At 40.1% G+C, this 25613-nt stretch overlaps 1 pseudogene across 1 annotated transcript; it reads right to left on the reverse strand.

Annotated features, from left to right (window-relative positions):
- Window positions 1-24470: 24470 nt before the first annotated feature.
- LOC113893801 lies at window positions 24471-25367 on the reverse strand (annotated as a pseudogene). The gene has a single exon (XR_003511340.1). The product of XR_003511340.1 is annotated as a PRKR-interacting protein 1 pseudogene (transcript).
- Between the last annotated feature and the right edge of the window lie 246 nt (window positions 25368-25613).

Raw genomic sequence — 25613 nt, forward strand, 5'->3', positions numbered from 1 at the left:
AGTCTATTTTATCTGATATGAGTATTGTTACTCCTGCTTTCTTTTGGTCTCTATTTGCATGGAAAATCTTTTTCCAGCCCTTCACTTTCAGTCTGTATTTGTCCCCTCTTTTGCAGTGGGTCTCTTGTAGACAACATATATAGGGGTCTTGTTTTTGCATCCATTCAGCCAGTCTTTGTCTTTTGGTTGGGGTATTCAACCTATTTACATTTAAGGTAATTATTGATAAGTATGATCCTGTTGCCATTTACTTTATTGTTTTGGGTTCCAGTTTATAAACCTTTTCTGTGTTTCCTGTCTAGAGAAGTTCCTTTGGAATTTGTTGAAGAGCTGGTTTGGTGATGCTGAATTCTCTCAGCTTGTGCTTGTCTGTAAAGTTTTTTATTTCTCCTTCATATATACAGTAATCTGGGCTGTAGGTCATTTTCTTTCATCACTTTAAGTATGTCCTGCCATTCCCTCCTGGCCTGAAGAGTTTCTATTGAGAGATCAGCTGTTATCCTTATGGGAAGTCCCTTGTGTGTTATTTGTTGTTTTTCCCTTGCTGCTTTTAATATTTGTTCTTTGTGTTTGATCTTTGTTAATTTTATTAATATGTGTCTTGTGGTGTTTTGCCTTGGGTTTATCCCATTGGTACTTCTTATCTCTCTTTGCTATTCTCTAGAAATCTGTATTCAGTTGGGTATGTCTTTCCCTTTCTCCTTTGTCTTTCTCTTCTCATCTTTTCTCAGCAATTTGTAAGGCCTCCTTAGACAACCACTTTGCCTTTTTGCTTTTTTTTTCCTTTGAGAAATAGTTTTTGTCACCATTTCATGTACAATGTAACAAACCTCCATCCATAGTTCTTCAGGCATTCTGTCTACCAGTACTAATCCCTTGAAACTATTTGGCACCTCCACTAGATAATCATAAGTGATTTCATTTAGGTTATATCTGAATGTCCTAGTGTTTTTCCCTACTTTTTTCAATTTAAGCCTGAATTTTGAAATAAGGGGCTCATAGTATATTTAACTTACACTAATTGTAACTGGATTTTAACATATTTGTATCTAGCTCATTTTTAATATTTGTACATAAAAATAAGCTAAGTATTTCTCAGGATGAGAGCTAAGATTTAAATTTAAAACTCACATATTTTGACAGGATGCCATGCTTCCTTATTTTGACTGTTTTTACTATATAAACCATCTTTTCCAAGTCTTTTTTGCATTTCCATTACTTGTACTCAATTTCATTAGCTTTGATTAGCCTAGGATTTGTATATTTTTATAGTATTATTGTATTATATATATAAATATCTATATATACAAAACATTATCATATTTTTATAGCATTATTATTCCAAATCCTGAAAGGTGATGCTGTGAAAGTGCTGCACTAAATATGCCAGCACATTTGGAAAACTCAGCAGTGGCCACAGGACTGGAAAAGGTCGGTTTTCATTCCAATCCCAAAGAAAGGCAATGCCAAAGAATGCTCAAACTACCACACAATTGCACTCATCTCACATGATAGTAAAGTAATGCTCAAAATTCTCCAAGCCAGGCTTCAGCAATATGTGAACCATGAACTTCCTGATGTTCAAGCTGGTTTTAGAAAAGGCAGAGGAACCAGAGATCAAATTGCCAACATCTGCTGGATCATGGAAAAAGCAAGAGAGTTCCAGAAAAACATCTATTTCTGCATTATTGACTATTCCAAAGCCTTTGACTGTGTGGACCACAATAAACTGTGGGAAATTCTGAAAGAGATGGGAATACCGGACTACCTTACCTGCTTCTTGAGAAATCTGTATGCAGGTCAGGAAGCAACAGTTAGAACTGGACATGGAACAGACTGGTTCCAAATAGGAAAAGGAGTACATCAAGGCTGTATATTGTCACCCTGATTATTTAACTTCTATGCAGAGTACATCATGAGAAATGCTGGGCTGGAAGAAACACAAGCTGGAATCAAGATTGCCAGGAGAATTATCAATCACCTCAGATATGCAGATGACACTACCCTTATGGCAGAAAGTGAAGAGGAACTAAAAAGCCTCTTGATGAAAGTGAAAGTGGAGAGTGAAAAAGTTGGCTGAAAGCTCAACATTCAGAAAACAAAGATCATGGCATCTGGTCCCATCACTTCATGAGAAATAGATGGGGAAACAGTGTTATTTTTGGGGGCTCCAAAATCACTGCAGATGGTGACTGCAGCCATGAAATTAAAAGATGCTTACTCCTTGAAAGCAAAGTTATGACCAACCTAGATAGCATATTCAAAAGCAGAGACATTACTTTGCCAACAAAGGTCCCTCTAGTCAAGTCTATGGTTTTTCCTGTGGTCATGTATGGATGTGAGAGTTGGATTGTGAAGAAGGCTGAGCGCTGAAGAATTGATGCTTTTGATCTGTGGTGTTGGAGAAGACTCTTGAGAGTCCCTTGGACTGCAAGGAGATCCAACCAGTCCATTCTGAAGGAGATCAGCCCTGGGATTTCTTTGGAAGAAATGAAGCTAAAGCTGAAACTCCAGTACTTTGGCCACCTCATGTGAAGAGTTGACTCATTAGAAAAGACTCTAATGCTGAGAGGGATTGGGGGCAAGAGGAGAAAGGGACAACAGAGGATGAGATGGCTGGATGGCATCACTGACTCGACCGACATGAATCTTGGTGAATTCCGGGAGTTGGTAATGGACAGGGAGGCCTGGCGTGCTGCGATTCATGGGGTCGCAAAGAGTTGGATACGATTGAGTGACTGATCTTATCTGATAGTATTATTGTGTCTGATGTCTTTATTATATGTAGCTTTGAATACATATTAAAAGCAGGTAAGCTGTGAATCAGTAGTTAATAGAAAAAAAAAAAGAATACAAACCAGAGAATACAAAGCTGGGAAAGGTCAAAATAAATAAAGGATATCCACCAAAGCTTATCTATGCCTATCCTCCCACAAAATACTTGGTAGCTGGGCTCCTATTACAAACATCCGTAATTTGTGGGTTTACTCATGAAGACAATATGTTCACAATAGCTATATGGTTTTTATTTTTTAATTCATTTTTTCACAGAATATGTTCACTGATGAAACCATGATTAAAATATACCTTCTCTTATTCAAAAGGTATAATATAAAATTATTTAATCTATATTTTGTAAGGTGACCTTTTTATCAAAATGGGGAATATATTTTAATACTATTTAATGAATGCAACTTGTAAATCATTTGTATTCATTTTTATATTTAATATGAAATGACAGACTGTAAATTAACTAAAATAATAGAATATATACAACTACATGTGTTACTATTCAGTTTTGCAAAGTAAATGTCAACTAAGAGTCAATGATACATTTTGAGATGTGGATTAATCAGTTTAAATTGAGTTGGTAAGGCAGAGAAGAAACTAACTCATTGTGGACTGCTGGATGATTTCAACTAAAGTGCTTAAACTATTCTAAGAATTCCTTAGAATCAAAATTAAAACTTGTGTATGCCTATGTGTAATCTTTGAAAAAATTTCCAAACTCTCTGCCCCATTTTTAAAGATTCAGTACAGTTCAGCCACTCAGCGTGTCTGACTCTTTGCAACCCCATGAACCACAGCACACCAAGCCTCCCTGTCCATCACCAACTCCTGGAGTTTACCCAAATTCATCTCCATTGAGTCATTGATGCCATCCAACCATCTCATCCTCTGCCATCCCATTCTCCTCCTGCCCTCAATCTTCCCTAGCATCAGGGTCTTTTCTAATGAGTCAGCTCTTCACATCAGGTGGCCAAAGTATTGGAATTTCAGCTTCAACATCAGTCCTTCCAGTGAACACCCAGGACTAATTTTCTTTAAGATGGACTGGTTGGATCTCCTTGCAGTCCAAGGGACTCTCAAGAGTCTCCTTCAACACCACAGTTCAAAAGCATCCATTCTCTGGTGCTTAGCTTTCTTTATAGTCCAACTCTCACATCCATACATGACCACTGGAAAAACCATAACCTTGACTAGATTGACCTTGGTTGGCATAGTAATGTCTCTGCTTTTTAATATGCTGTCTAGGTTGGTCATAATTTCATGGCTGCAATCACCATCTGCAGTGATTTTGGAGCCCAGAAAAATGAAGTCAGCCACAGTTTCCACTGTTTCCCCATCTATTTGAAGTCACGGGACCAGATGCCATGATCTTAGTTTTCTGAATGTTGAGCATTAAGCCAACTTTTTCACTATCCTCATTGACTTTCATCAAGAGGCTCTTTAGTCCTTCTTCCCTTTCTGCCATAATGTTGGTGTCATCTGCATATCGGAGGTTATTGATATTTCTCCCAGAAATCTTGATTCCAGCTTGTGCTTCATCCAGTCCAGCATTTCTCATGATGTACTCTGCATAGAAGTTAAATAAGCAGGGTGACAATATGCAGCCTTGAGATACTCCTTTCCAAATTTAGAACCAGTCTATTGTTCCATGTCCAGTTCTAACTGTTGCTTCCCACATACATACAGGTCTCTCAAGAGGCAGGTCAGGTGGTCTGGTAGTCCCATCTCTTGAAGAATTTTTCACATTTTATTGTGAGCCACACAGTCAAAGTCTTTGACATAGTCAATAAAGCAGAAATAGATGTTTTTCCCGAACTCCCTTGTTTTTTGGATGATCCAGTGGATGTTGGCAATTTGATTTCTTGTTCCTCTGCCTTTTCTAAAACCAGCTTGAACATCTGGAAGTTCATGGCTCACATATTGCTGAAGCCTGACTTGGAGAATTTTGAGCATTACTTTACTAGCATGTGAGAGGAGTGCAATTGTGCGCTGGTTTGAGCATTCTTTGGCATTGCTTTTCTTTGGGATTGGAATTAAAGAATTATGAATACTTAAAAGTCATTTCCTAAAACATAAAGTAAAAGTAGAGAATGATAATAATATAAATCAGAAAATGAAACAACGATTAAGCTCTTCTTACCAACCTACAGTGTCTTGAGTGGATTATTATAGTCTCTTCATCTATGTTTAATGAAGAAATATCATGTTTAAGAAAATGGTAACAATTCCCAGATATAAAAACAAACAATGCATGTATGAGAGTTACTATACATTAGATGACTACATTTTCATCAAACTATTCCTGAGTTTATTTGGAGAAAGAAATGGCAAGGTACTCAAATATTATTGCCTGGAGAATCCCATGGACAGAGGAGCCTTGTTGGCCATAGTCCATGGGGTCCCAAAGTTCAGACACGACTGACTAATTTTTCAAAAAATAGTGACTATTTAGTCCAATTGCAATTACTTCAATTAATAGCAGAAGGGTCAATGAAAACAAAAGTTTACAAAAAAAATAAATAAATAACAGAAACAGGTTTAGAACTCCATCTTAACTATACCTATCATGTCTCTCAACTACATCATGCTTTATTAAGTGTTTGCCTTGAAACATATAGAAATATGCACATCAGATCCGATCAGATCAGTCGCTCAGTCATGTCCAACTCTTTGCAACCCCATGAATCGCAGCACGCCAGGCCTCCCTGTCCAACACCAACTCCCAGAGTTCACTGAGACTCACGACCATCGAGTCAGTGATGCCACCCAGCCATCTCATCCTCTGGTGTCCCCTTATCCTCCTGCCCCCAATCCATCCCAGCATCAGAGTCTTTTCCAATGAGTCAACTCTTTGCGTGAGGTGGCCAAAGTACAGCAGTTTCAGCTTTAGCATCCTTCTTTCCAAAGAAATCCTAGGGCTGATCTCCTTCAGAATGGACTGGTTGGATCTCCTTGCAGTCCAAGGGACTCTCAAGAGTCTTCTCCAACACCACAGTTCAAAAGCATCAATTCTTCGGTGCTCAGCCTTCTTCACAGTCCAACTCTCACATCCATACATGACCACAGGAAAAACCATAGACTTGACTAGAGCGACCTTTGTTGGCAAAGTAATGTCTCTGCTTTTCAATATGCTATCTAGGTTGGTCATAACTTTACTTCCAAGGAGTGAGCATCTTTTAATTTCATGGCTGCAGTCACCATCTGCAGTGATTTTGGAGCCCCAAAAAATAACACTGTTTCCACTGTTTTCCCATCTATTTCCCATGAAGTGATGGGACCGGATGCCATGATCTTCGTTTTCTGAATGTTGAGCTTTCAGCCAACTTTTTCACTCTCCACTTTCACTTTCATCAAGAGGCTTTTTAGTTCCTCTTCACTTTCTACCATAAGGCTGGTGTCATCTGCATATCTGAGGTTATTGATATTTCTCCCGGCAATCTTGATTCCAGCTGGTGTTTCTTCCAGCCCAGCATTTCTCATGATGTACTCTGCATAGAAGTTAAATAAACAGGGTGACAATATACAGCCTTGACGGACTCCTTTTCCTATTTGGAACCGGTCTGTTGTTCCATGTCCAGTTCTAACTGTTGCTTCCTGACCTGCATACAGATTTCTCAAGAAGCAGGTCAGGTGGTCTGGTATTCCCATCTCTTTCAGAATTTCCCACAGTTTATTGTGATCCACACAGTCAAAGGCTTTGGCATAGTCAATAAAGCAGAAATAGATGTTTTTCTGGAACTCTCTTGCTTTTTCCATGATCCAGCAGATGTTGGCAATTTGATCTCTGGTTCCTCTGCCTTTTATAAAACCAGCTTGAACATCAGGAAGTTCACGGTTCACATATTGCTGAAGCCTGGCTTGGAGAATTTTGAGCATTACTTTACTAGCGTTTGAGATGAGTGCAATTGTGTGGTAGTTTGAGCATTCTTTGGCATTGCCTTTCTTTGGGATTGGAATGAAAACCGACCTTTTCCAGTCCTGTGGCCACTGCTGAGTTTTCCAAATGTGCTGGCATATTGAGTGCAGCACTTTCACAGCATCATCTTTCAGGATTTGGAATAGCTCAACTGAAATAACATCACCTCCACTAGCTTTGTTCATGGTGATGCTTTCTAAGGCCCACTTGACTTCACATTCCAGGATGTCTGGCTCTAGGTCAGTGATCACACCATCGTGATTACCTGGGTCATGAAGATCTTTTTTGTACTGTTCTTCTGTGTATTCTTGCCATCTCTTCTTAATATCTTCTGCTTCTGTTAGGTCCATACCATTTCTGTCCTTAATCGAGCCCATCTTTGCATGAAGTTTTCCTTTGATATCTCTGATTTTCTTGAAGAGATCCCTAGTCTTTCCCATTCTGTTGTTTTCCTCTATTTCTTTGCATTGATGGCTGAAGAAGGCTTTCTTATCTCTTCTTGCTATTCTTTGGAACTCTACATTCAGATGTTTATATCTTTTTTTTCTCCTTTGCTTTTTGCTTCTCTTCTTTTCACAGCTATTTGTAAGGCCTCCCCCGACAGCCATTTTGCTTTTTTGCATTTCTTTTCCACGGGGATGGTCTTGATCCCTGTCTCCTGTACAATGTCACGAACCTCATTCCATAGTTCATCAGGCACTCTATCAGATCTAGGCCCTTAAATCTATTTCTCACTTCCACTGTATAATCATAAGTGATTTGATTTAGGTCATACCTGAATGGTCTAGTGGTTTTCCCTATTTTCTTCAATTTAAGTCTGAATTTGACCGTAAGGAGTTCATTTTCTGAGCCGTTATTTCTATTATTGCCTTGAATTATGACATGCATTTTAAGTACATGGGCTCTGATGTATACAGACGAGTTCAGTCAGTTCAGTTTATTCCAATTTAGCTGCTACTGCTGCTGCTAAGTCACTTCAGTTTTGTCCGACCCTGTGCGACCCCATAGACGGAAGCCCACCAGGCTCCCCCGTCCCTGGGATTCTCCAGGCAAGAACACTGGAGTGGGTTGCCATTTCCTTCTCCAGTGCGTGAAAGTGTAAAGGAAAAGTGAACTTGCTCAGTAGTGTCTGACTCTTAGCGACCCCATGAACTGTAGCTTACCAGCCTCCTCCGTCCGTGGGATTCTCCAGGCAAGAGTACTGGAGTGGGATGCCATTGCCTTCTCCGAATTAATTAACCTACATTTTCCTAATTTTGTCACTTGAAAATGGGCATGACCATGGTATTCATCTCACTCTTCATTTTTGGAGATTAACTTACAAAGTATGTGTAATGTTCTTAGCATGTTTCATAAAATAAACATACTACAAGTAATATAGCAGGTAAAATTATGTAAATGAAAATAAAGTCACCAACAATGTTTTTATTTATTTATTTAATTTTTTTAGCAAATAAACCTTTACATTGATCTGGAGGAAAATTTAAATGGACTATAAATAATGGCAAATAAAGTAAATTATCAGAATCATATAAACTGTCTCAATAATAGTAGCAAAATTTACATGTTGCTAGTATATCATTTTCTAGGTAAAGTATATGTAACCTCACACAGTGTAAGAGGCAAAGCTTAACTATCAGTCAACACATAATCAATTTTATAATGAACTAATCGATAGGTTCATTAGGGTTTTTACAGAGAAACTAATCAATACAATGTGTGCGTGTAGGTATGTGTTTGTGAAAGGGTCTGGGAGAAAAGGAAAAAGGGAGGAAAATTGGGACTAGCCCAATTTTCTGGGCTAGTCCCAAATGTTCATGGTAGGCCATCAGGTTAGAGATTCAGGTATGAGTTGATGTTATAGCTCAAGTCAAAAGACAATCATTTAGCAATGTTCCCTCTTCCTTAGAATACTTACTGTGTATTCTATTAAGCCCTGCAACTGATTGGATGAGGCACCTCCATATAATGAAGTACTATTAACTTTACTCAAAGTCTACTGATTTAAATTTTAACCTCATCTTGAAAAATAACCCTACAGATGTATACAAACAAAATACCTGGGTACTATGATGTACTCAAATTAACACAGAGAATAAACCATCATAATAGGTCAACCCAAAAATGTTATTTAGTAATATTCATTCATTTCTGAAGCTAAAAAATTGATCATCTTCTTCTCCTCTTCCCTTTATGCATACACCTGCATTGCCTCTTTCCTTCTTCTTCATCCATAATATCCAAGAAATAAGTAAGTTCCTTTGGTTGTAAATTCTTCCACAAAGATTTCCAGAAAGATATTTTCATCAAATAAATTTGAGTTTATTAAACTTATTAACACTTCAGGAAGGAAGAATGCCACATTGAGTCTCAATTGTCTCAGAGGAATTGAGTTAGGGACAGGCCTTAAGAGACTTAGAGTCTAGGTTCAAGTGGTGTTAGAGGGATTTTTCAAGATGGGGAATTTGTTGGGAGTGAGAAAAACTCATGTTATAATACTCTACAATTGGTGAACTCAATATGGAAAGAATTGTGAGGAGACTTGACAGCATCTGAGAAGCAGGATGTTTGTCCAGGTGAACAAGATGCTATCATAAAGGGAAATTTGTTTGTCCAGATGAGCAAAATGTTCAAATAAATTTGTTTACAAGAACTTCTTGATACAAACTGGCAAAGAGTGGAAGTAACTATTGGTCTACAGAACTGCTTTCCTGGTAAAGAATTTCCTGTAATAGACAGTTAAGACAGTTGACACAAGCGGACTGTATTTTCAGTTAGGTTGTGTCTTCTTTGCATTCCCTTTCTTTTCTGTCCTCTAGTCAGCATCTACATTCCTTTTCCTTCTTCTTCCTTGGATGCTTAAAAATGTTTATATAGGGACTTCTCACCTCCCACTCAAACCTACCTCTACAGTATTTTCTCCAGTCTGTTCCAAAAAAGAGTCAAGAGGAGGCGGTCCTAAGATGGTGGAGGAATAGGATGGGGAGACCACTTTCTCCCCCACAAATTCATCAAAAGATCATTTGAATGCTGATCAGCTTCCACAGAACAATTTCTGAATGCTGGTGTAAAACGCCAGGCACCCAGAAAGGCAGGACGTTCTCTTCAAAAGGAGGTAGGACAAAATATAAAAGAAAAAAGAGAGACAAAAAAGTTAAGATCAGAGACCCGTCCCGGGGAGGCAGTCATGAAGGAAGAGAAGTTTCCAAAAACCAGGAAACCCTCTCACTGGCAGGATTGTGGGGAGTTTTGGAATTTCAGAGGGCAACATAACTGGGAGGCAAAAAAAAAAAAAAAAAATCACAGAATATGCACCTAACCACAACTCTGAGTGGAGAAGTAGCCCGGATGCTCGAGTCTGTCACTTGCGAGTGGGGCTGAACAAGGAGGCAATGGTTGCCTGCTTAGGTTAAGGACCGGGCCTGAATGCCCTGAGGACAATCTGGGGGAGCTAACTTGAGATAGCAATCCAAACTGTAGAATAGCCAGAGAGAGAAAAAAAGAGAGAGAGAGAGAAAAAACTTTCCTACAAGAAGCTCTAACCTAAGGCACAGCCTGGCCTGCTCACAAAACAAAGGATTGAGTGAATACCAGAGGAGAGCTAGCCGGCTGTAGACTGGTCCATCCCCCCACCAGAGGCCCATCCCCCTGCTGGAGGTGACAGCCACAGCTGGAAGGCAAGGGGCAATCTCTGCCCCAGAGACAACATCCTCTACCAGATTGTGAGCAGGCTCCCAGTTGCTAACCAAGTCTTCCTGGGATCCTAAATAGTTGACATCTGCCAGGAGCGTTGCAGCCAGAGATCAGACCCCAGAGAAGACACACGGCACACCTGAGACGGCACTCTTGTGGTGCACCAAGGACACCAAACGGCTGGGACCGGGGAGGTGATAAGATGCACAGACCACCCGGGACAGGGTGCTCACCAAGCACCTGGTCACCTGAGCTGCTCAGACCTGGGAAGGGCACAAAACTCATGCTCTACCGACTCTGTGCCTGAGAACCTCAACCTGAGCAGCTTAGACCTGGGAAGGTCACAAAACTCAGGGCGTACTTTGGACAGATCCCCTGCAGAGAAACCTGGAGCCTGACCAGTGTAGACTGTGAATGCACATGTGCTGTGAGCTGGGGCAAACCCAGTGTTGTCCATACACTGCAAGAACTCCCCACAGATGCCAGTGATATTTGTTTGCAATGTTGCACCCTCCCCACAGCACAACTGAACAAGTAAGCCTAAATGAGTGACCACCTTAGCCCTCTTGTGTCAGAGCAGAAATTAGACACTGAAGAGACTTGCAAAAAGAGGAAGCCAAAATAAACGAAGAGGGAACCACTCTGAAGTGACTGGTGCAACAGATTAAAACCCTGTAGTTAGCATTGACTAAGCATTGATAGGGGTCTATAGACATTGAGAAGAACTAGAAACTATCTGAAACTGAACTGACCCCACTCTGCCCTCAACAGCTCCAGAGAAATTCCTAGATATATTTTACTATTATCATTTTTATTTTTTTTATTTTCACATCCTTTATTACTCCTTTAATTTTCATTTTTAAAACCTACTACCTTGCCCCCCAAAAAGACTATTTTTAAAACAATTTTCAAATATATATATATATATATATATATATATATATATATATATATAATGATTTTTGTGATTTTGTTTTGTATTTTTAATATTGTGTTTTTGAAAATCTAACCTCTACTCTAGATTTTAATCTTTGCTTTTTGGTATTTGTTTTAAATTCTGTACCTTTAAGAATCTAATTTTCAGTACCCATATTTACTTAGAGGTACAATTACTGGCTTCATTGCTCTTTCCCCTTTTGACTCTCCTTTTTTCTCCCCCAGGTCACCTCTATCTCCTCTCTCCCTGCTTCTCTTCTTGACTTAACTCTGTGAACCTCTGTGTGTGTTCTGGGCTATGGAGAACATTTAGGGAACTGATTACTGGCTAGATTACTCTCTCCCCTTTTGATTCCCCTTCTCCTCCTGGTCACCTCTATCTCCCTCCTTCCTCTTCTCTTCTCTATGTAACTCTGTGAACCACTCTGGGTGTTCTAGACTGTGAAGAGCACATAGGGAATTGAATATTGGCTAGATTGCTCTCTCCCCTTTGATCCCCCCCTCTTCTCCTCCTGGTCACCTCTGTCTTCCTCCTCCCTCTTCTCTTCTCCATGTAACTGTGAACCTCTCTGGGTGTCCCTTACTGTGGAGAATCTTTTAACCATTAAACTAGATGTTTTATCATCTGTGCTGTATGGATGGAAAAGTGTTGAGGCTACTGTAAGAATAAGGCTGAAAGCCAGAGGCAGGAGGCTTAAATCCAAAACTTGAGAACACCAGAAAACTCCAGACTCCAGGGAACATTAATCGACAAGAGCTCATCCAAAAGCCTCCATACTTACATTGAAACCAAGCTCCACCCAAGAGCCAACAAGATTCACAGCAATACATACCATGCTAATTCTCCAGCAACACAGGAACATAACCCTGAGCATTAATACACAGGCGGCCAAAAGTCACAGCAAACCCATAGACACCTCAAAACTCACTACTGGACACGTCATTGCACTCCAGAGAGAAGAGATCCAGCTCCACCCACCAGAATACATACGCAAGCTTCCCTAACCAGGAAATCTTGACAAGACCCTCGTCCAACCCCACCCACAGGGAGCAACCTCCACAAGAGGAACCACAAACTTCCAGCATAAAGAAAGGTCACCCCAAACACAGCAATCTAAACAAAATGAAAAGGCAGAGACATATTCAGCAGGTAAAAGAACATGATAAATGCCCACTGAACCAAACCAAAGAGGAGGAGACAGGGAGTCTACCTGAAAAAATTCAGAATAATAACAGTAAATATGATCCAAAATCTTGAAAACAAAATGAAATTACAGATAAATAGACTGGAGACAAGGACTGAGAAGATGCAAGAAATGTTTAACAAGGACCTAGAAGAAATTAAAAAAAAAAAAAAAAGAGTCATTCAATAATGAATAATACAATAAATGACATCAAAAGCACTCTGGACGGAACCAACAGTAGAATGACTGAGGCAGAAGATAGGATAAGTGAGGTGGGAGATAGAATGGTGTAAATAAATGAAGCAAAGAGGAAAAAAGGAAAAAGAATTAAAAGAAATGAGGACAACCTCAGATACCTCTAGGGCAATGTTAAACGCCCCAACATTAGAATCATAGGAGTCCCAGAAGAAGAAGACAAAAAGAAGGGCCATGAGAAAATACTTGAGGAGATAATAGTTAAAAACTTCCCTAAAATGGGGAAGGAAATAGCCACCCAAATCCAAGAAACCCAGAGCATTGCAAACAGGATATACCCAAGGAAAAATGCCACAAGATGCATATTAATCAAATTAACGAAGATCAAATACAAAGAGCGAATATTAAAAGCATCAAGGGAAAAACAACAAATAACTCACAAGGGGTTTCCCATAAGGATAACAGCTGATCTCTCAATAGAAACTCTTCAGGCCAGAAGGGAATGGCAGGACATACTTAAAGTGATGAAAGAGAAAATCCTACAACCCAGATTACTATACCCAGCAGGGATCTCATTCAAATATGAAGGAGAAATCAAAAGCTTTACAGGCAAGCAAAAGCTGACAGAATTCAGCATCACCAAACCAGCTCTTCCACAAATTCCAAAAGAACTTCTCTAGACAGGAAACACAGAAAAGGTTTATAAACTGGAACCCAAAACAAGAAAGTAAATGGCAACAGGATCATATTTATCAATAATTACCTTAAATATAAATGGGTTGAATGCTCTAACCAAAAGAAAAAGACTGGCTGAATGGATATAAAAACAAGACCCCTGTATGTACTGTCTACAAGAGACCCACCTCAAAACAGGGGACACATACAAACTGAAAGTGAAGGGCTGGAAAAAGACTTTTCATCCAAATAGAGACCAAAAGAAAGCAGGAGTAGCAATACTCATATCAGATAAAATAGACTTTAAAACAAAGGCTTTGAAAAAAGACAAAGAAGGACACTACATAATGATCAAAGGATCAATCCAAGAAGATATAACAATCATAAATATATATGCACCCAACATAGAAGCACCACAATATGTAAGGCAAATGCTAACAAGTATGAAAGGGGAAATTAACAGTAACACAATAATAGTGGGAGACTTTAATACCTCACTCACAAGGAAACACAAATTTTAAATAATGCAATGGACCAGTTAGACCCTATTGATATCTTTAGGACATTTTACCCCAGAACAATGTTTTCACCTATTTCTCAAGTCACGTGGAACATTCTCCAGGATAGATCACATCCTGGGCCATAAATCTATCCTTGATAAATTAAAAAATAATTGAAATTATTTCAAGCATCTTTTCTGATCACTATGTGTTAAGATTAGATGTCAACAACAGGGAAAAAAAAAGAAAACTACTAAAATACAAACATACTGAGGCTAAATGATGCACTTCTGAATAACCAACAAATCACAGAAGAAATCAAAAAACTAATCAAAATATACATAGAAATGAGTGACAATGAAAACACCATAAACCAAAACCTATGGGATTCATTAAAAGCAGTGCTAAGGGGAAGGTGCATAGCAATACAAGCTTACCTCAAGAAACAAGAGGAAAATCAAATAAATAACCTAACTTTACACCTAAAGCAACTAGAAAAAGAAGAAATGAAGAAACTTAGGGTTAGTAGAAGGAAAGAAATCATAAAAAATTAGGGCAGAAATAAATGAAAAAGGAACAGAGGAGACTATAGCAAAAATCAACAAAACTAAAAGCTAGTTCTTTAAGAAGATAAATGTAATAGACAAACCATTAGCCAGACTCATCAAGAAAAAATAAAAGGAGAAGAATCAAATCAACAAAATTAGATATGAAAAATGGAGAAATCACAACAGACAACACAGAAATACAAAGGATCATAAGAGACTACTATCAGCATCTTTATGCCAATAAAATAGACAACTTGAAAGAAATGGACAAATTCTTAGAAAAGTATAACTTTTCAAAACTGAACCAAGAAGAACTAGAAAATCTTAACAGAGTCATCACAAGCACGGACTTTGAAACTGTAGTTAAAAATCTTCCAACAAACAAAAGCCCAGGACCAGATGGCTTCACAGGTGAATTTTACCACAAATTTAGAGAAGAGGTAACACCTATCTTACTCAATCCCTTCCAGGAAAATTGAAGAGGAAGGTAAACTACCAAACACTTTATATGAGGCCACCATCACCCTAATACCAAAACCAGACAAAGATGCCAGAAAAAAAGAAAATTACAGGCCAATGTCACTGATAAACCCAGATGCAAAAACCCTCATGAAATTCTAGCAAATAGAATTCCACAACATATTAAAAAGATCATACATCATGACCAAGTGGGCTTTATCTGAGGGATGCAAGGATACATCAGTATTCGCAAAAAAATCAATGTGATGCACCAGAGCAAGATTGAAAGATAAAATCCATATGGTTTTCTCAATAGATGCAGATAAAGCCTTTGACAAAATTCAACATCTATTTATGACAAAAATCCTCCAGAAAGCAGGCATAGAAGGACCACACCTCAACATAATAAAAGCCATATACAATAAACCCACAGCAAACATTATCTTCAATGGTGAAAAATTCAAAGCATTTCTCCTAAAGTCAGGAACAAGATAAGGGTGCCCACTCTCACCACTACTATTCAACATAGTTTTGGAAGTTTTAGCCCCAGCAATCAGAGATGAAAAAGGAATAAAAGGAATCCAAACTGGAAAAGAAGAAGTAAAACTCCCACAGTTTGCAAATGACACGATCCTTTACATAGAAAACCCTAAAGACACCATCAGAAAATTACTAGAGCTAATCAATGAATATAGTAAAGTTGAAGGATATAAAATTAACACACAGAAATCCCTTGCATTCCTATACACTAACAATGAGAAAACACAAAGAGAAATTAAGGATACAATTCCACTCATCATTGCAACAAAAATAATAAAATACTTCGGAATAAATCTACCTAAAGAAACAATCAGGCAGACAGGCTGAAAACCACCATCACAGAAAAGTAACCAATTTGATCACATGGACCACAGCCTTGTCTAACTCAATGAAACTATGAGCCATGCTGTGTAGGCCACCCAAGACAGACGGGTCATGATGGAGAGTTCAGACAAAATGTGGTCCACTGGAGAAGGGAATGGCAAACCACTTCAGTATTCCTGCCTTGATAACCCCATGAACAGTATTAAAAGGCAAAAAGATAGGACACTGAAAGATGAACTCCCCAGATTGGTAGCTGCCCAATATACTACTGGAGATCAGTGGAGAAATAATACTCCAGAAAGAATGATGAGATGGAGCCAAAGCAAAAATAATACCCAGTCGTGGATGTGACTGGTGATGGAAGCATGGTCCAATGCTGTAAAGAGCAATTTTGTATAGGAACCTGGAACGTTAGGTCCATGAATCAAGGCATGTTGGAAATGATTAAACAGGAGATGGCAAGAGGGAACATTGACATTTTAGGAATAAATGAACTAAAATGGATTGGAACGGGTAAATGTAATTCAGATAACCATTATATCTACTACTGTGGGCAAGAATCCCTTAGAAGAAACGGAGCAGCCATCATAGTCAACAAGAGTCTGAAATGCAGTACTTGGATGCAATCTCAAAAATGACAGAATGATCTCTGTTCATCTCCAAGGCAAACCATTCAATATGACAATTATCCAAGTCTATGCTCTGATCAGTAATGCTGAAGAAGCTGAAGTTGAACGGATCTATGAAAACCTACAAGACCTTCTAGAATTAACCCCCAAAAAGATGTCCTTTTCATTATAAGGGACTGGAATGCAAAAGTAGGAGTCAAGAAACACCTGGAGTAATAGGCAAATTTGGCCTTGGAGTACAGAATGAAGCAGGGCAAAGGATAATAGAGTTCTGCCAAGAGAACAAATATACTAGTCATAGAAAACACCTTCTTCTAATGACACAAGAGAGGACTCTATACATGAACATCACCAGACGGTCAAAACTGAAATTAAATTGATTATACTCTTTCAACCAAAGATGGAAAAACTCTATAAAATCAGCAAAAACAAGACAGGGAGCTGACTGAAACAGATCATGAACTCCTTATTGCCAAATTCAGACTTAAACTGAAGAAAGTAGGCAAAATCACTAGGCTATTCAGGTATGACCTAAATCAAATCTCTTACTATTATACAGTGGAAGTGAGAAATAGATTAAAGGGCCTAGATCTGATAGAGTGCCTGATGAACTATGGAATGAGGTTCGTGACATTGTAGAGGAGTCAGGGAGCAAGATCATCCCCATGGAAAAGAAATGCAAAAAAGCAAAATGGCTGTCTGGGGAGGCCTTACAAATAGCTGGGAAAAGAAGAGAAGCGAAAAGCAAAGGAGAAAGTAAACATATACCCATTTGAATGCAGAGTTTCAAAGAATAGCAAGGAGAGATAAGAAAGCCTTCCAGAGTGGTCAGTGCAAAGAAATAGAGGAAAACAGTAGAATGGGAAAGACTAGAGATCTCTTCAAGAAAATTAGAGCTATCGAGGGAACATTTCAGGCAAAGATGGGCTCAATAAAGGACAGAAATGGTATGGATATAACAGAAGCAGAAGATGTTAAGAAGAGGTGGCAAGAATACACAGAAGAACTGTACAAAAAAATCTTCACAACCCAGATAATCACAATAGTGTGATCACTCACCTGGAGCCTGGAGAAGGCAATGGCACCGCACTCCAGTACTTTTGCCTGGAAAATCCCATGGACGGATGAGCCTGGTAGGCTGCAGTCCATGGGGTCGCTAGAGTTGGACACGACTGAGTGACTTCACTTTCACTCTTCACTTTCATACATTGGAGAAGGAAATGGCAACCCACTCCAGTATTCTTGCCTGGAGAATCCCAGGGACGGGGGAGCCTGGTGGGCTGCTGTCTATGGGGTTGCAGAGTCAGACACAACTGAAGTGACTTAGCAGCAGCAGCACCTAGAGCCAGACATCCTGGAATGTGAAGTCAAGTGGGCCTTAGGAAGCATCACTAAGAACAATGCTAGTTGAGGTAATGGAATTCCAGATGATCTATTTCAAATCCTGAAAGATGATGCTGTGAAAGTGCTGTACTCAATATGCCAGCAAATTTGGAAAACTCAGCAGTGGCCACGGGACTGCAAAATGTCAGTTTTCATTCCAGTCCCTAAGAAAATCAATGCCAAAGAATGTTCAAACAACTGCATATTTGCACTGATCTCACATGCTAGCAAAGTAATGCACAAAATTCTCCAAGCCAGGCTTCAACAATACATGAGTCATGAACTTCCATATGTTCCAGCTGGATTTAGCAAAGGCAGAGGAACAAGGGATTAAATTGCCAACATCTGCTGGATCATCAAAAAAAGCAAGAGAATTCCAGAAATACATCTATTTCTGCTTTATTGAGATGCCAAAGACTTTGACTGTGTGGATCACAATAAACTGTGGAAAATTCTAAAAGAGATGGGAATACCAGACCACCTGACCTGCCTCTTGAGAGACCTGTATGCAGGTCAGGAAGCAATAATTAGAGCTGGTCATGGAACAACAGACTGGTTCCAAATCGGGAAAGGAGTATGTCAAGGCTGTGTATTGTCACCCTGCTTATTTAACTTATATACAGAGTATATCATGAGAAATGCTGGGCTGGATGAAGCACAAGCTGGAATCAAGATTTCTGGGAGAAATATCAATAACCTTAGATATGCAGATGACACCACGCTTGTGGCAGAAAGTTAAGAAGAATTAAAGAGCTTCTTGATGGAAGTGAAAGAGGACAGTAAAAAAGTTGGCTTAAAGCTTAACATTCAGAAAACTAAGATCATTGTATCCGGTCACATACTTAATGGCAAATAGATGGAGGAACAGTGGAAACAGTGGCCGACTTTATTTTGAGGGACTCCAAAATCAGTACAGATGATGACGACAGCCATGAAATTAAAAGACCCTTCCTCCTTGGAAGAAGTTACAACCAACCTAGACAGCATATTAAAAAGCAGAGACATTACTTTGTGAACAAAGGTCCATCTATTCAGGCTACAGTTTTTCCAATAGTCATGACTGGATGTGAGAGTTGGACTATAAAGAAAACTGAGTGCCGAAGAATTGATACCTTTGAATTATAGTGTTGGAGAAGACTCTTGAGAGTCCCTTGGACTGCAAGGAGATCCAACCAGTCTATCCTAAAGGAAATCAGTCCGGAATGTTCATTGGAAGGACTGAAGATGAAGCTGAAACTCCAAAACTTTGGCCACCTGATGTGAAGAACTGGGACTCATTTGAAAAAACCCTGATGCTGGGAAAGATTGAAAGCAAGAGGAGAAGGGTATGACAGAGGATGAGATTGTGGCATGGCATCACAGACTCAATGGACATGAGTTTGAGTAAACTCTTGGAGTTGGTTATGGACAGGAGGCCTGGTGTGCTGCAGTCCATGGAGTCACAAAGAGTCGGACATGACTGTGTGACTGAACTGAACTGAAAGAAAGAAACGACCTATATATAAAAAACTATAAAACACTGATGAAAGAAATAACAAATGACACAAATAGATGGAGAAACATACCATAATCATGGATCAGAATAATTTATATAGTGAAAAATGAGTGTATTACCCAAAGCAATCTATATATTCAATGCAATCCCTATCAAGTAACCAAAGGTATTTTTCATAGAACTGGAACAAATAATTTCAAAATTTATATGGAAATACAAAAAAAACTCAAATAGCCAAAGTAGTCTTGAGAACGAAGAATGGATCTGGAGGAATCAACCTGCCTGACTTCAGACTATACTACAAAGCCAAAGTCATCAAGACAGTATGGTACTGGCACAAAGACAGAAATAAAGTCAATGGAACAAAATTGAAAGCCCAGAGATAAATCCATGCACCTATGGACACCTTATTTTTGACAAATGAGGCAATAATATACAGTGGAGAAAAGACAATCTCTTTAACAAGTGCTGCTGGGAAAACTGGTCAACCACTTGTAAAAGAATTAAACTAGAACACTTTTTAACACCATACACAAAAATAAACTCAAAATCGATTGAACATCTAAATGTAAGACCAGAAACTATAAAACTCCTAGAGGAAAACATAGGGAAAACACTCTGATATAAAGCACAGCAGGATCCTCTACGACCTACCTCCTGGAATAATGGAAATAAAAGCAAAAATAAACAAATGGGACCTAATTAAAATTAAAAGGTTTTGTACAAGGGAGGAAACTATAAGCAAGGTGAAAAGACAGCCTTCATAATGAGAGAAAATAATAGCAAATGAAGCAATGGAAAAATAATTAATCTCAAAAATGTACAAACAGCTCATGTACCTCAATACCAGAAAAATAAATGATACAATCAAAAAGTGAGCCAAATAACTAAACAGACATTTCTCCAAAGAAGACATACAGATGGCTAACAAAAAGATGAAAAGATGCACATGAAAAGATGCTCAACATCACTCATTATCAGATAAATGCAAATAAAAAGCAAAATGAGGAACCATTTCACACTGGTCAGAATGGCTGCTATCAAAAAGTCCACAAAAAATAAATGCTGGAGAGGGTGCGGAGAAAAGGGAACCCTCTTACACTGTTGGTGGGAATGCAAACTAGTACAGCCACTATAAGGAACAGTATGGAGATTCCTTAAAAAGCTGGAAACAGAATGGCCATCAGTGAAAGTGAAGTTGTGCAGTCGTGTCCAATGCTTTGCCACCCCATGGACTGTAGCCCACCAGGCTTCTCCATCCACGGAATTTTCCAGGCATGAATACTGGTTGCCATTTCCTTCTCCAGGGGATCTTCCCAACCAAGGGATTGAACCCAGGTCTCCCGCATTGCAGGCAGATGCTTTACCATCTGAGCCACCAGGGAATCTCCCATATGACCCAGCAATCCCACTGCTGGGCATCAGATCAGATCAGATCAGTCGCTCAGTTGTGTCCGACTCCTGCGACTCCATGAATCGCAGCAAGCCAGGCCTCCCTGTCCATCACAAACTCCCGGAGTTCACTCAGACTCAAGTCCATGGAGTCAGTGATGCCATCCAGCCATCTCATCCTCTGTCGTCCCCTTCTCCTCCTGGCCCCAATCCCTCCCAGCATCAGAGTCTTTTCCAATGAGTCAACTATTCGCATGAGGTGGCCAAAGTACTGGAGTTTCATCTTTAGCATCATTCCTTCCAAAGAAATACCAGGGCTGATCTCCTTCAGAATGGACTGGTTGGATCTCCTTGAAGTCCAAGGGAAACTCAAGAGTCTTTTCCAACACCACAGTTCCAAAGCATCAATTCTTCCCTGCTCAGCCTTCTTCACAGTCCAACTTTCACATCCTTACATGACCACAGGAAAAACCATAGCCTTGACTAGACGGATTTTGTTGGCAAAGTAATGTCTCTGCTTTTGAATATGCTATCTAGGTTGGTCATAACTTTCCTTCCAAGGAGTAAGCGTCTTTTAATTTCATGGCTGCAGTCACCATCTACAGTGTCGGAAACAGTCCGACACTGTTTCCACTGTTTCCCCATCTATTTCCCATGAAGTGGTGGGACTGGATGCCATGATCTTTGTTTTCTGAATGTTGAGCTTTAAACCAACTTTTTCACTCTCCACTTTCACTTTCATCAAGAGTCTTTTTAGTTCCTCTTCACTTTCTGCCATAAGGGTGGTGTCATCTGCATATCTGAGGTAATTGATATTTCTCCCGGCAATCTTGACTCCCGCTTGTGTTTCTTCCAGCCCAGCGTTTCTCATGATGTACTCTGCATATAAGTTAAATATACATGGTGACAATATATAGCCTTGACGAACTCCTTTTCCTATTTGGAACCAGTCTGTTGTTCCATATTCTAACTGTTGCTTCCTGACCTGTATACAAATTTCTCAAGAGGCAGATCAGTTGGTCTGGTATTCCCATCCCTTTCAGAATTTCCCACAGTTTATTGTGATCCACACAGTCAAAGGCTTTGGCATAGTCAATAAAGCAGAAATAGATGTTTTTCTGGAACTCTTGCTTTTTCCATGATCCAGCAGATGTTGGCAATTTGATCTCTGTTTCCTCTGCCTTTTCTAAAACCAGCTTGAACATCAGGAAGTTCACGGTTCACGTATTGCTGAAGCCTGGCTTGGAGAATTTTGAGCATTACTTTACTAGCGTTTGAGATGAGGACAATTGCGTGGTACTTAGAGCATTCTTTGGCATTGCCTTTCTTTGGGATTGGAATGAAAACTGACCTTTTCCAGTCCTGTGGCCACTGCTGAGTTTTCCAAATTTGCTGGCATACTGAGTGCAGCACTTTCACAGCATCATCTTTCAGGATTTGGAATAGCTCAACTGAAATAACATCAGCTCCACTAGCTTTGTTCGTAGTGATGCTTTCTAAGGCCCACCTGACTTCACATTCCAGGATGTCTGGCTCTAGGTCAGTGATCACACCATCGTGATTATCTGGGTCATGAGATCTTTTTTGTACAGTTCTTCTGTGTTCTTGCCACCTCTTCTTAATATCTTCTGCTTCTGTTAGGTCCATACCATTTCTATCCTTAATCGAGCCCATCTTTGCATGAAATGTTCCTTTGGTATCTCTGATTTTCTTGAAGAGATCCCTAGTCTTTCCCATTCTGTTGTTTTCCTCTATTTCTTTGCATTGATCACTGAGGAATGCTTTCTTATCTCTTCTTGCTATTCTTTGGAACTCTGCATTCAGATGTTTATATCTTCCCTTTTCTCCTTTGCTTTTCACTTCTCTTCTTTTCACAGCTATTTGTAAGGCCTCCCCAGACAGCCATTTTGCGTTTTTGTATTTCTTTTCTATGGGAATGGTCTTGATCCCTGTCTCTTGCACAATGTCACAAACCTCATTCCATATTTCATCAGGCACTCTCTCTATCAGATCTAGGCCCTTAAATCTATTTCTCACTTCCACTGTATAATCATAAGGGATTTGATTTAGGTCATACCTGAATGGTCTAGTGGTTTTCCCTACTTTCTTCAATTTAAGTCTGAATTTGGCAATAAGGAGTTCATGGTCTGAGCCACAGTCAGCTCCTGGTCTTGTTTTTGCTGACTGTATAGAGCTTCTCCATCTTTGGCTGCAAAGAATATAATCAATCTGATTTCAGTGCTGACCATTTGGTGATGTCCATGTGTAGAGTCTTTTCTTGTGTTGTTGTAAGAGGGTGTTTGTTATGGCCAGTGCATTTTCTTGGCAAAACTGTATCAGTCTTTGCCCTGCTTCATTCCGTATTCCAAGGCCAAATTTGCCTGTTACTCCAGGTGTTTCTTGACTTCTTACTTTTGCATTCCAGTTCCCTATAATGAAAAGGACATCTTTTTTGGGTGTTAGTTCTAAAAGGTCTTGTAGGTCTTCATAGAACCATTCAACTTCAGCTTCTTCAGCGTTACTGGTTGGGCCATAGACTTGGATTACTGTTGGGCATACACACCAAGGAAACCGGAATTGAAGTAGACACATGTATCCCAATGCTCATTGCAGCACTGTTTATAATAGCTAGGACATGGAAGCAACCTAGATGTCCATTGGCAGATGAATGGATAAGAAAGCTGTGGTACATATACACAATGGAATATTACTCAGCCATTAAAAAGAATGCATTTGAATCAGTTTTAATGAGGTGGATGAAAGTGGAGCCTATTATACAGAGAGAAATAAGTTAGAAAGAAAAGCACAAATACAGTATATTAACACATATATATGGAATTTAGAAAGATGTTAACAATGACCCTATATGTGAGACGGCAAAGAGACACAGATATAAAGAACAGACTTTTGGACTCTGTGGCAGAAGGTGAGGGTGGGATGATTTGAGAGAGTAGCATTGAAACATGTATTCTACCATATGTGAAACAGATCACCAGTCCAGGTTAGATGCATGAGACAGGGTGCTCAGGGCTGCAGCACTGGGATGACCCTGAGGTATGGGTTGTGGAGGGCGGTGGGGAGGGGGTTCAGGATGTGGAACACATGTACACCGATGGCTGATTCATGTCAGTGTATTTAAAAAACCACTACAATATTGTAAAATAATTAGCTTCCAATTAAAATAAATAAATCAACTTTTAAAAAAAGAAAAAAAAAGTCAAAATGCCAACCGTATCCTGCAATTCTCACAGTAAATTCATTGACTGTCTCTGATCTCTTAATCACTAGAAAGACTAAAAATCCAAGCTTATGGCAATAGTCCTCATTGTTTGACCTAGTTTATTACTTCAGAATCTCCCTAGACAAGTTTCTACATTTGACCTTTGCTTTATCTATGACACACTTAAGATTTCCCCAAACTCCACGTTAATTTCAGGCATATTTGCTTTTGGGATCCCACTATTTTTCCCCCAAATAATGCCTATTTTCCCACCGGAATAACTACTAATTCTTTAAAGCCTACTGCAAGCATATACCACTCTATGAAACAATTTTTTGATTAAAATTATCAGTTAATTTCAAACAGATTTTCCATTCATTTAAGTCACTCCAGTTGTGTCCTGCTCTTTGCAACCATGGATTGCAGCACACCAGGCCTCCCTGTCCATCACCAACTCCTGGAGCTTGCTCAAACTCATGTCCATTGACTTGGTGATGCCATCCAACTATCTCATCCTGTCATCCCCTTCTCCTCCCGCCTTCAATCTTTCCCAGCGTCAGGGTCTTTTTGTTTTTTTTTTTTTTTTGGAGTTTTTCTGTTCTTTACTAAACAAACATTCGTTTCACAGAAACCAGCCCCAAGCTCGTCACCGTCCACTTATGTGAGAGCAGGGCCCAGGTTCCCCCCTTTCAACAAGGACATTAACGGACCCCACTTGGCAGCGCCCTCGAGCGTCCAGGAGGCCAGTCCTCTCCCTGCCGGCTGAGTCCTGCCCGCAGTGGGGCTGAGAGTCCTCGGGAGCAGCTCCCACCGCATCTCTCCATGAGGCTTTGGGAAGGCGTTCGGAGCCCCGGGCCAAGGATGGGCCGGGCTCAGACAGCTGCGGGGCCAGCCCCATCATCGCCCCGTGACGAAGCTGGGTGCATCCTCCTCCTCGTCCTCCGTCCCAGATGCCTCCTCGGAGCCACTGGATGGCTGCTCCTGGGTCTCACTGGATGCTTCACTTTGCTTCTTCTGTTCAAGTTTCATCTTCTTTGCCAGTAATTTCTTCTCTTTCAACTTCTGGCGCTTTTTCCGACGCTTTGCAGTCTGCTCCTCTGCAGCAATTTTATTCCTTTCCAGCCTCTTCTGAAACTCTGCATCCAATTTTTGCTTCTCAGCCATGGCATCCATGTAGTCCTGGCGCTGGTACTCTCTCCGGTGCAGATGCCTGTACACGTGGAATTCTCCGCTGCCGGCCCCAGCGCTTGAACCCATTACATCTCGGACAAATTCTGGGGGAGGTCGAGGTGCCCATTCACTCATTTTTTCTGGAATTTGAACTGCTTTATCCGGGTTCTTCATGAGCCGTTCCAACTTGAGCTTCTGCTCCTCCGCGGCATTCTTGGGGATGATGAGCGCCTGCGGCTCCTTCTTGGGCCTCGGCGGCCTCACAGAAGAGGCCGCCGAGCTCGCCATGACAGCTGCCTTCCCAGGCGGGCGGCGGCGCGCGTGTCGTCAGGGTCTTTTTGAATGAGTCCGTTCTTTGCATCAGGTGGCCAACGTATTGGAGTTTCAGCTTCAACATCAATCTTTCCAATGAATATTCAAGACTGATTTCCTTTAGGATAGACTGGTTGGATCTCCTTCCAGTCCAAGGGACTCTCAAGAGTCTTCTCCAGCACCACAGTTCAAAAGCATCAGTTCTTCAGTGCTCAGCTTTCTTTATAGTCCAACTCTCACATCCATACATGG

This window comes from Bos indicus x Bos taurus, chromosome 5 (genome assembly GCF_003369695.1).
Source record: "Bos indicus x Bos taurus breed Angus x Brahman F1 hybrid chromosome 5, Bos_hybrid_MaternalHap_v2.0, whole genome shotgun sequence".
In the NCBI taxonomy this organism is placed as follows: domain Eukaryota; kingdom Metazoa; phylum Chordata; class Mammalia; order Artiodactyla; family Bovidae; genus Bos; species Bos indicus x Bos taurus.